Here is a 13302-nt window from a genome sequence, read left to right as displayed (position 1 = left end):
GCCACATAGTTATGCAACAAATATATTTAAGTCCCTACGATGTGCTAGGCACTATGCCAGGTACTGAGTGATCCAGTGGTGAACAAAACAAATATAGTCTCTGACCTCACAGAGCTTACAGTGGTGGGAGAGTTAGTAAATAAACACTAAAAAACAAATACCTATACATATATCTATTAGAATTTATTACAAATACTATGAAAAATAGGGTTCTTTGATAGAATATTAAGGAGATCTACTTTAAACTAAGTGGGGAGAAAATGTCTGTCTGAGGACATGTCATTTAAGTTGTGACCACATGAAGTATCAGGGAGCAGAGATAGTCAAGACAGAGAGGAGAAGATGTGAAAGTTTCTGAGACAGAGTAATCTTAGAGGAAAGGGAAGAAAGCCTGTTTAAACTGGAGCAGCATAAGTAAGGAGGTATAAGCTCTTAGATAAGGTTTCAGACAAGTGAGCATGAACCAGATCCGTGCACTCCTGATAAATGTGTCAAGGCCTTTGGATTTTATTGAAGTACAACGGGAAACCCTGGGTTCAAGGCAGAGATTCAAATGAAGTCTTCCTGAGTGCCACGTGCCCCAGATATGGCTCCAACTCTGGGTACCAAGTCTTCTGGGATAAGACAAGAATGTCAGCTCCAAGAAGTCAGGGATTTTTATCTGTATTGCTCACTGCTCTATTCCTATGCCTAAAATAGCAGAAACTTGGTAAACATTTGTTGAATCAACAGTGTGTCTCTAAGAACAACAGGACTTCTATATGATTGCAGATTTTATTTCAATGGCTCTGCTCTCCTTTAAGCAACCATAGTTTTATCATCACAGGCACTTCTTACTGCTTCATAGCAAAGAAAAGCTTAACTTTCTAGCACATACCCCAAGAGTCAAAAGGTTTTTAAAATAGAAGTCAATTTATTTGGTGTTTTGATTACAAAAGTCTTGTTGAGGGAGGGAGAAAAATGGTTTCATGTAGTCTATATAGCAAGTATTAGGAAACTTACAGTTGCAAGTGAGAAAAAAAAGCAAACTGTGAAGGAGTGGCAGGAGAGTGGAACAGTTGGAACACAATGGTTCATGTAAGTAACAGTTCAAGGGTAGATCTCCAGGCATCACTGAACCCAGATGCTCTGGATTGTCCTTAGGATTCTGTCTCTCTCCATCCACACTCCAATTCCCTTTACAGGCTTTGTTCTCAAACAAGCTCTTCCTAAGTGGTCACAAAGATAGCTACTAGTAGCTTCAGGTATACAGACTATGAGTCTAGCAATCCAGCAGAAGGAGAATGCCTCTTTCCCATGGTTCTAGCCAAAGTCTATTGGCTCTGATTGACCTGACTTGGTTTACACATCCATTCCTGAACCAATCACTGTGGCCAAAGGGATATACAACTCTTCATGGCCATGCCTAGATGATGTGCCTACCACTGAATGGAGGAGTAGTCAACCTCACCTGAAACCCAAGTACAGAGAGTGGTCACTCTTCAAAGGAAAACCAAGATGCTAACGCCAGAAGAATGTTAGGGAGACAATTAAAAGGCAATGCAACTACAGAGCGTTAAGAATCACTTCTACATGCAGAGAAAATTAAAGGCAGAGAATGACTAGAATTTGGTGTTTTTTTTAAAGGAACGCACATATTTATATGAGTACAAACCTTCAAATAACAGACAACGCACATAAGCTTTCTGTAATGTTTCCTCAAGTTTTGGCTGAGTGCAAGTTTCAGATGAACACTCCAAGCAATGCATGCACATGAAAAAAACATATCTTTTAATTTATATATGTTTACCCTGACATGTAACAGGAAGGCAGTAACCATTTAGAAGAATTTTATGCATGTCTAAGAAAGTTTTAACTTAATATATTTTTAAATTACGTTGAAAACTGCCACAATGTGGAAAGCTTATTTCAAACTGATAATATACTATTCAGTATAGTATTAAGAATTATTTGTTTTGGACCACTTATTGACTTAATCAAAAATGTATTCAGTTTTGAGCATTTTTATACTTAATAAAAGACTTTAAAAATCTTAAGTAAAATATGGCTGAACCAAATATGAGAATATTGAAAAATGTTAACCTTAATGAGATTAGTGTAATAATAAAATATACCTTGAAACAAACAAAATTCTACACTAATGAAAAGTCATTCTTGAAAGAGAATTCTTGAAAGAGAATGAATGAAACTGAAGAGGGAAAAAAAAGAACTAATTAAGTAGACCAATGAGATATGCAAAATCAGTAAGCAGCAATCAATATAGAAAAGTATGACAGAAGAAACGTATTACAACTCTGAGTCTTGCAATGCAAGAACTAGGAGAAAAAGTTAAACACACTGTGTAAAACCAATAACCTTCTATTAACAACTATTAAGATTTGCAAGAACAGGGACCTCCCTGGTGGTCCAGTGGTTAAGAATCCGCCTTCCAATGCCCGGGACGCAGGTTCAGTACTTGGTCGGGGAACTAAGATCCCGCATGCCGTGGGGCAACTAAGCCCGTGCACTGCAACTATTGAGCCCGCGCACTACAACTACTGAGCTCGCACACAACTACAGAGCCCACGCACTCTGGAGCCCATGTGCCACAACTAGAGAGAAGCCCGCGTGCCGCAACAAAAGATCCTGAGTGCCGCAACTAAGACCCAACGCAGCCAAAACTAAAAAAAAAAAAAAAAAAAGATTTGGAAGAACAGCACACATTTGCAGAACAGCATCTAAATATAGCTGGAAACAATAAAATAAGCTCAACTTCAAGCTTTCATGAGGGCAGACAGGTAAGACTAAGTAATCATTAGTCTTATTCACTGCTATATCTCTAAAGCCTGGAATAGTGCCTGGCACATAGTAGATATTCAATAAATTTTGTTCAGTTGAAGAATGACATACATAATCACTCTATCCAGTTATTTCCATTATTTAAAGTGAACAGTTTGGTGGATCATTTTGTGATCTCAAAATGAAACCAATTAATCCAATATGTATTTATGTGAATGTGAATCTACAATCATATATACCCAGAAAGATTCTGCCAGTCATATGTTGGGGTATACAGTTTTCAGGCCTGAAAAAGATACAAAAATCCTACTCATTATTTGTATTTTGTAGACTTGCACTGCCACAACCAAGATTCTACCTGGATTGTTAGAATAACAAGTTCTTCGTTGGGTTTCCCCTAGAAGCAAATCCTGAAACAGGGATTGAATGCAACATAGCTTATTTAGAACAGTGACCCTAACAGGGAAATGGGAAGATGACATAGAAAATGAAAGGAAGTCAATACACAGTGTATTATTAAGCCAACTACCCCAGTGGATACTACAGAGAAGCTCTAGAATTATTCCAGCAAAGGGGTGAAGAGCCTGGGAATTTATACGTTTACACCACAGGTCCACTGGGTTAAGGGCCTTCAGCTGAGGGACATTAATTCCCATTCACTTTCAGCCTACCCAAGCATGTGGACAAAATGGATTTTGGCAACCCAAGGCTAGCCCCCCAACAGAGATGTAGTTGCTGGCCCCTGGAAGTCAAGCTGGCTTGTATGGAAGTAGTAATAGAATCTGAGGGGATAAGTTGGAGCACTCACAGCGTCTGCTACACCAGGCAAGTAACAGCAATTGGTATGTAAGCAGAAGAGGCCCTAGAATACAGAGAGGATATGAAAGTAAAATATAACTGTAACTTCTTAGCACTAGGCTAAATAGCCTTTAAAGGCACTATAGTATAGCGGTCACTATATAGCGGCCACTACTGTCTACGCTCAATAAATCACTGTTGTTGATGAGGGAGTGAATAAACGATTTAGGACTCAACTATTCAGAAACAGATACACCAGAATACCACACACAGCCATAAGAGCCCAGTTACACTGAGCTTTGAATATTAATTTATTTTCTAAATTTCATTTTTGACAACCTAGCTAAGAGGGGAGAGCTTTTATGCAGAACTTTTTCTTCCATAAGAGATAGTCACATACTCTGTTTTAGCCATAAAGTATCAAGAATAAAAGAACAGATTAAACCTTACCGATTTTGCCTAATATGAACACAATTATACAGTCAATAAAAAATCTAAAGTAAAAAAGCATCTTGAAAGAAATAAAGTCATTTAACTTCTTGTTCTCCACATATCCTAAATCACCCACATTCATTCTCAAGATCTAATGGCATTTAAAGGCTAAATTTTTAATCCAGATTTCACATCTTATTATGGTCCTACAGCTAAATTTTGTTGCTTTCAGAAATCATTTGCATGCCAGTTCAACATGCTTCAACTGGAGGTGAATTATCAATTCTGATGATATCTTTTTTAAATAAATTAAGCTAGAGACACAGGAAATAACACATTCTTTGTTTTCCCAAGGGGATCAATCTGACATTTATTAAAGTTGATATGAGTCCTTTAGAAAAAGGTAGAAATCAATTCTGAGCAGGAAAGTTAAGGTAAGCAATATTATATGAAATTGAAACCAAAGATGACTCTATTTTTGTTAGTTTAATAACCACCATATGTCAATTCAAATATGCTATTGTTTGTCTTTTAATGAAGATGGTTTATATTGATTAATAAATTTTTGAATTGTATGCATATATGAGGAGGTGTAAAACTTACTCTCACTTATTGATCAAGAATTGCTTAATTTGATCTCGGAATAAAATTGCCCTTCAGGCAGTGAATTGCATCCAGTTTGGATCAGGATAATGACATACTAACCTTAAGCAATTGCCATTTATCGAGGTAACTGGTAGTATTCACTAGAAAAGTTAAAGAAATTTAGAGATTTAAAACTCTAACATAAACTGAATGACAATATTTGCTGTTTTTCATCCTCCCAAAATTACCAATTTCTATTTAATGGCGTACAGTATAACAATATTACATTCGATGCATTCATTATAGTATGACCACATTCCTAAACATCCTTGAGGATTCATTCCTGAGGATTAACTGACCTTTCACTCTTTAAAATATTTCACTCTCCTTAAATTTCAACTTCAATTTCTTCTCTCTGAAACCAAAGAATCTCACCACACCAGCCCCAAATTTAAGCATAATTGGCCTTAAATCAGTAGTAAATGATCAGATAAGAAAAGAAAGAGAATACTATTAGGAAAATCATTGTGATGCAATCCTAAAGTATAATTATCTCATTAAATAAATGAATAGAAAAGACTTCTTCTTCCAGGGAAGGCCCATATTCTTCAGACAAATAAGATTACAATTAATCATTTGTCTTAAGGGGCCCCATTATGCCCCAAAGAAATCTAATTATCTGATAGCTCAACAAAAGCCTAGAACTGTATTGTCCAGCAGCTACAATGAGTAATATAGAATCTAGCTCAAGAGCACAATAGAAGCCTAGAATTAGTAATCTAACTCTATGCTTTCAGGCAAATAGGCTTTGGTGATTCTACAAAGACCCTCGAGGACCCATTAAAATAAGATGCCTTGGGCTTCTCTGGTGGCGCAGTGGTTGGGAGTCCGCCTGCCGATGCAGGGGGCGCGGGTTCATGCCCCGGGCCGGGAGGGTCCCGCGTGCCGCGGAGCGGCTGGGCCCGTGAGCCATGGCCGCTGAGCCTGCGCGTCCGGAGCCTGTGCTCCGCCACGGGAGAGGCCACAACAGTGAGAGGCCCGCGTACCGCAAAAAAAAAAAAAAAAAAAAAAAGATGCCTTCCTATCGTTACAAAGCTAGTTGTTGTCTTTTTAAATAGTGCTCAGGTTGATAAAATGATATTATAGGACACTAGTGAGTTCATCACAACAAGACCAGTTTCTTTAAATACATCACCCCTCTCAAGCCTCCTTTTGTTAATCTACTGTAATTGTCCCCCGCTTGACTAGACTCCCTTTCTCCAGCCCCTTCCTTGGAAGGACTAGCATACATTACTGGCTTTTTAGTTCATATGGTCACTAGTGGTTTTGGCTAGGAAGAATCAAAAGCCTAATCATCCCTTGAGTGAATCACTAAAACCGAGTCACTGAATTTGCAAAACCAGAGATTACGTAATAGTCAAGATCAAGGTATCCTCACCAAGGTGAATTTTTGTCCCATGGACCCTAACTGGAAACAGTCTTCAACTTTAGTTAAAAGAAATGTACTAGAAATCAGAACAGAATCACTACCATTAACTTTCTTCTTTTAAACAACAGGGAAATAGGCCCAAGATTAAAATGTTATCAATAATTTTTAGTTCAAAATGAATTATTAAAATTATTTATTAAAATATATGCTGCTGCCTGTATGTGACCTTAACGGCTCTCAACTCCTACTGGGCTGTGAAATAGAAACTCGGGCTGCCTCAGCCACATCTTAGACCTACTGGATCAGAATCTCCAGAAGTAAACTCATTGACTGATCTGGAGGCTGTGACTAACTTTTATTGTCACAACATGTCATCTTTTTCTATGCCTTTATACAATATTTCATTCATATTAACATTTTTGAACACCACATATTTTCTAGGCACTGTACTATATAGTTTCACACACCATTTAGAATACATTAAGATTTAGAGATGGAATGACATTTTATATTTAACAACATCGATATGATTCACATCCCTATTAACAACAGAAACAAAGTATTTTAATATTGATAGGAATACAGCATAACTCATTTAACTCAATACTGACAGTACGGCTAGTCAGACTTCAAATATTAAAGACTTACCAGATTACTTCTTTATTTAACAATTCAAGCTAACACTACCAGCATGGGTTTAATAATCCATGCAAAAATTTCTGCACTTCAGGTAGATTCCATTAAAGAACAGTTGTCAAAATTCCACTTCCTGAATGTCTTCTAATACTTCTAATATTTCTTCAAATATCTGAGCACTAAATACTGAAGATCAAACTAAAACACCTTTGGGGTATGATATTCTGTTTAGACTACTTCCCTTACCTTTCTGAATGCCTCTGGGCATAACTGAAATACCCTGTTACTTTTCCTGTACCATGTGTTAAAGTTTAAGTGCATTACATAATTGAATTAACAATTTTTAGAAGATTAGTTAGCATCCAGAACAGATGGCAAACAGAACTTTTCATTAATACTTTAATCTTGATAGTACCAGTTTCCCCCCCAGAACACTCTGAATTCCCAGAAATGGCTTCTAAATACGGAGGCTCTATTTACTTAATGGAGCTTTGCACCCCTGAAAGGAGCTCTGTAGGGTGCTGGGGAACTCAGGAAAATGTGAAATGGGCTGCTTATGAATAAGAATGCAAACTAGGCCCTCTCAGCCTTGCAGGTTTCAAGCGCTATATATTCCTTACCCTGATAGCAACTTCAGCAGAGTGGAGTGGTTTGTTTGTTGAAATAATGAATAGTAGATGGCATCCACTTTAGTGGAAAGTTTTAATTTGTGATTCCCTGAGGCTGTGTGAAATGAAACACCCTTATTTATTCCCATAAATGAAGCCAAATTGCTTCTGGAATTTCTTCTGAAAAAGATCATCTAGGAACACTGATTTGACATATTAGCCTGTGAAATAAAACATTTAATGAATGTACTTTTGTAGTGAAGAGCACTATTTCTATGAAGATTATTGAAGTATGTTCTTGTCTGATTAAGTTTCTACTTTAAAAAACTGATGCTGAGGGGCTTCCCTGGTAGTGCAGTGGTTGAGAATCTGCCTGCCAATGCAGGGGGCACGGGTTCGAGCTCTGGTCTGGGAGGATCCCACGTGCCGCAGAGCAACTGGGCCCGTGAGCCACAATTACTGAGCCTGCGCGTCTGGAGCCTGTGCTCCACAACATGAGAGGCCACGGCAGTGAGAGGCCCATGCGCCGCGATGAAGAGTGGCTCCCGCTCTCCGCAACTGGAGAGAGCCCTCGCACAGAAACGAAGACCCAACACAGCCAAAAATAATAAATAAATAAATAAATAAATTTTTAAAAAGCTGATGCTGAGGTACATCAGGATGTTTAAGCTTGCCTCAGAAATTCAGAAAACAAAAATGTCTATCTTGATTTTACATCTGTTTTAGTTGAAATATCAGTTACTACTGAAAGCAATCATTAGTGCCCCAATAACACCTTATTATTAAATTTTAATAAACAAACAATTCAAATGGATTAAACAGTAGTGAGTGTTGGGAAAGAAGAACTAAAGTTTACCCTTGCAAAATACAGAAAGAGAATTACCTTAAACATTAGTAATTTTAAGATTGAAGAGAGATTTAAATTGACCAAGAGAACAAAAGCACCTTCAAAATTCTTAAATACTTAAGAATTCTCCATGATGAATAATTTGGTGTGCTGCTTTTATTATCAATTTAGCTATTTATTAAATCTTCCCTCAGTGGTATTACAGGAAATATTAGGTTAACCTATTCCTTTCCTGAAACGTCTAAACAGCATTTACTTAGGAATGCAGATACTCATTTAGGTTTTAGAAGATTATTAAGTGTCTACGTTTCAGGTGCTGTTCTAAAGCCTGAGGAGACAGTGGTGAACACAATGCTTACTATCGATCCCTGTCTCAGTGGAACTAACATCCAATGGGTAGGAGTGGGGAGGGGGTGGGAGGACAGAAAATAAACAAGGCAACAAATAAGTAAATAAGATAATGTCAGGTAGGTAAAGGAATAGAAATAAAATAAAACTGAGTAATGGATAAAAAGTAAAGGGGTGGGGAGCTGAGTGCAGGTGATTGAGCTGAGACCTAAGTGATAAGAGACATCTATGGGAAATCTGAGAAATTGCAAATGCAAGTTGGAAACATCTACATGTAGACCACTAGCACACAGGAATAGAAACGTAACATATATAAAAACAGGCCTTCTTCTAACATTTGTGGAGTCCAGGGCAAGAATACAAATAGAGGCTCATATACCATATGTCAAAATATTTATAACTTCTAACTCAAGATAACTGATAAAGGCAACAAATTCCATCCTCCTACGTACCTTCACAAGAATGTGGTGGTATGAGCTCCTAACCTACCCCGCCCCCTCCTATTCTGGACTCAATTGTATACTGCAAGGAACCTTACACCCTCACATGTGGACAACCCAACCTACCCATCTGAGCCCATTCACAGATCCTTCCCACAAAGAGATACGCCTTGGCTAACCTTCAGGAGGCAAGACCCAAATCCAATAGACATTCCTGAGTTTTTCTCATGTTTAGCTTGACAGTATGCAATGCTGAAACACCCTTTTATCTTGATTTCCACAACATCATAATTTTTAGTTTTCCACAAATTTTTTTGGCAGTTCCTCTGCCTCCACCCATGCCTTAAACATTTTATCCCTTCAGGCTCTGTTTTAATTCCTATTCTTTCTCACTTTACACATCTTCCCTAGGTGATCTCATTCATTTCCATGACCTAAATTATCATCAGCAGGCCAGTATCTATTTCTCTAGCACTGTCTTTTTCCCTAAGACTAGCTGCCTACTTGATAATTACACTTGGAACTCTCACAGGCACCTCGAGCTCAGTGTCTTAAACTGCTCTTTACTCTCTTCTCCCCCAACCTTGTTCCAGTCTTCCCTGCTTCTGAAAATAGCACCCTTCCCATCTGAGTTGCACGAGTAAGAAATCTGGAAATCACCCCTTACACTGCCCTTTCCTTTGTCTCCTTCCCCCACATACCACCAATTCTGTTTGCTCAGTATCTCTCATATCCATTTATCCATAACCCCTATGGCCGCTGTCTACATTGTTCAAACCACTATTACTTCTGTTACTACCACAAGAGCCTCCTCAAACTTTTTCATGTAATGGCACAGGTTGAAAATGATAATATTGTAAGATACTCTGGAATAAACTGGAAAAGATTTTAAAGAATCTATTTGGGCTTAACTTAAAAAAAAACATTGCTTTTCTCACACTGTAATTTTGAAAAATAAATATAAAGCATTATAATGTTAAACATTGGAATTTTATAAATATCAAATATATTTTTCAAAATTTTAAGAGAATTTTTATAAGTTTTCCTTCATAAATATAACTTTTTAATATAAGCTTTTATAATTGAAATGCCTACTATCAATCCTTATCAAGACTTTTTAAAGATGAACTCTTCAAATTCCTGATAGGCATTATCTAAGAGAACTTATGTTCATAAAAGGAAATGAAAAAAGTGTTTAAATATTTTTACAACATTTTAAAATTTACAAGTTGAAATCATATTTTAAAACTCTAACAGCTCTTCCTGTTATTTAAATAGCAAATATAGTGTTCAAATTCCTTCCAATAACATGAATGGATTTTGAAACCAGCTGAACTTTTTCATATCAAGTATTTCAAAAACAATGATGGAAATTTTATCTGCAGGACACACGGGCACCATCAAATCAGTTGCCTTGCAGCTAGCACAGTTGGACAGGAACAAAAAAGAACATCAGCTGCAAACAGAAATGTCAGCTATGTGTCATGTCAGATAATGCCTTGGAGCTGCACCTCTACCCCACCTTTCCAAGCCCTCTCTGACCAGCCACACTGCAGGCACCTGGAACAAAAACCCTCCCAGCAGCCCCATGGACTGTGAAAGACCTAGAATGAAGATGTGCGGAGTAGAAAATACAGAATAAACCCAAATATCAAAGAAATGCAGGAATTTGGAGAGCCACTCTCCATTCAGCCACTCACCAAATTGCTAAGGGGTTGGCTATCTTCTGCGTACTGCAGTTTTGAATATAATGAAGCAGAAAACTATTTCTGAACTTCCTGGAAAGAATAATATTTGACTGGGGTGGGCTAGCTTGGTTCTGGAACAGGCAGTAAAGACACACTTTCTAAGAATAGAGCTCAACCTGAATAGACATGAATAATGAACATTTGTTGGTTGCATTCCCAGCAACCATTCCCTGCTTTGCCCCTCTTAAAAGTCTCTAGATTTTTCTTCTGGTTAGCAGCTCCTCCTTCTCAAAGCTCACGACTCTTTGAGTCCTGGATCTAGGATAAACAAGACATTCACAATCTTAAACGCCTGTCCCCATTCTTCACTCAAGGGTACAGTTGCCAAGGGCTTAAAGTTCCCTGCTCTTCTGAAACGGCTACCAAAAGAGATGCTCTCTGTCACTGTACTGGACAACGTGACCTCATATGAAAAATGAAACTGCTAGAGCATGCATTCTTAATGGGGGTGATATCATTTCCCAGGGGGTGAAAACTGGGGAGAGAAAAAAAACTTACTCTCTTTAGGTATAAAGCATAAATATGCATACCGTACATAAACATATACACAATATATATGTGGTATTAAAATGCTGGGGGGCCATGAAAAAAAGTCTTAAAAGGCTCCTTAGGGGATCAATAATGGGAAAAAAAAAGTTGACAAACTCTGTTCTAGAGCAATGGCAAATACAACAAAAAGCAGAAGACAATAGTGGAAACTAAATTATTGATGTTATCATTGTTTATGAAACAAATGACACCTGAAGCCTGTTCTAGCTCTTAGCTTCCCACTTAACTAAGCCAATAAATCCTCTTTATTGTTTAAGCAATGTTACCTTGAGTTTCCTGTTACTCATCACAAAAGTCCTATTAACAGATAAAATATGGAACCCTTTCTCTGAGGTATTATATTGACACATGGCAGTGCAACAGAATATTAAAGTGAAACTATTTTAGTCTGCTTCTGCTAAGCCTCCATGAAATTAGGTGTCAGATACCTTCATATCCCAAATGAGCAAAGTAAGATGAGAATCCCACTTACAACACACAAAGAGATGGTGAGAAATGGATTTCAAAACTCTTTGCCCTCATCCCCTGGGTACTATAAAAGGGTTAAAACTGAAGACAGAGTTGAAGGTTAGAGAGTAGTTATTAGGACACTGACATGAGGATGGGTGGTGGAGAGTCCTCAAACTGGGAGGGAATTCAAGGAGACCAGTTAAATAGCTTGATGTGTATCTCTGGAAATTTGTGGAGATGCAATTGACTAGTGACTGAAGTTGACATGAAATTGTGAGGTTCAAGCTTCCATCTGTAACTCATGAAAGTTAAAGAAGTTAAAAGGAATACAAAGTCAAAATTGAGGTAAACTGAGACAAATTCTCCTCCCTCATTTCTCTGGATTCAAACTACATTGCTTAGGATTCTTTGATTGCAAGTGACAAAAATATAGGTTGAATCAGCTTAAATGAAAAACGGTAATTTATCGGCTCATGAAGTCAAAGCACAGAATGGGAGGGGAAGATTGGACCTTGGGGATGACTAGAGCCAGAGACATAAGCAGGGCTGAGAGCTGGGACTTTATTATCAGAAGCTAGTGAAGAGGCGCCAGATAGGGAGGGAGGGAGGGAGGAAGAAAATCTGCAAGCAAATAGGACAAGAATTGATTTTCGATTACTATCAATATCAGAAGTCCAAATCGGTGCATAAAACACAGAAGGAGAAGTACAGTATTGGGGTAGATGTTCAAGATCATGTAGGAAATTCACTTTGAAATGCATCCAACAAAATAAGACAGATGTATGAGTGGATGGATAGACAGATACATGATAAAACAGGTATAATAAAATGTTAATGATAGCATCTTGGTGGTAAGTATATAGGTGTTTACTGTAAAATTCTTTCAACTTTTCTGTATGTTTGATGTTTTTCTTAACAAAATTTGGGGGGAAAAAATCAAGCATAACAGCATCATGGCTGTAGTGATTAGTCCCTTATCAGCAGGATTCTAGTCCTAAACTGAAGGTATAGAAAACAGATCTTGCACTCCAGGGAAAGTGAGGACTGGCAAAACCTATTCATTCAGCTAGAACATATAACAAATATTTCTTGAATTCCAAATATTTCTTGAATTCCCACTTGGTAGCATCCATTGTATTAAGCTCAACGTGTTAAAAAGAGAAATTAGATATGACCTGCAGAGTGAAAGGACAAGGTTAAGAGGTGACCATCCTAGTTTGGGAATTTGAGTAAAAAAATGACAGGTAAAAATGGTTATCCCACTGATTTAATATGCTTCTATTTGGTTACTAGTGCACTAAGCATCACTTCACATGTAGAAATAAAGCTCTGATTTCTCACTTGGACAACTGAGTAGATGATAGGATCCTTCTTGGAGACACAAAATGCACACGGAAGAATGTATCTGTGGTGGATAATAACTTCTGAATTCGCTTTTGGAATCTTGAAGTTTGGGTGCTTACGTTACATCTAAATAGAGATGTCCAATAGGTCCGGAATTCAGGAAAAATTTTAACAGTGGGAGAAATTGGGAGTTATCATCATAAAAGTGGTCAAGACCCTGGGTAAGATCATCCAGAGATTGTGCTGTGAGAAGAAATTATTCTTTCTTTCATTCTCTTACCCGTTCACCAAACTACCATTGAGTGTTACT

At 37.7% G+C, this 13302-nt stretch overlaps 1 long non-coding RNA gene across 2 annotated transcripts in view; it reads right to left on the bottom strand.

Moving 5' to 3' along the window:
• The window catches only part of LOC117314471 (uncharacterized), a 534931-nt gene that overhangs the window by 520640 nt on the left and 989 nt on the right, over positions 1 to 13302 (bottom strand). The window lies entirely within an intron of this gene.

Source organism: Tursiops truncatus, chromosome 12 (assembly GCF_011762595.2).
Source record: "Tursiops truncatus isolate mTurTru1 chromosome 12, mTurTru1.mat.Y, whole genome shotgun sequence".
NCBI lineage: Eukaryota > Metazoa > Chordata > Mammalia > Artiodactyla > Delphinidae > Tursiops > Tursiops truncatus.
Note: the sequence above shows the minus strand (reverse complement) of the source record. Positions and strands in the feature narration are given on the sequence as shown.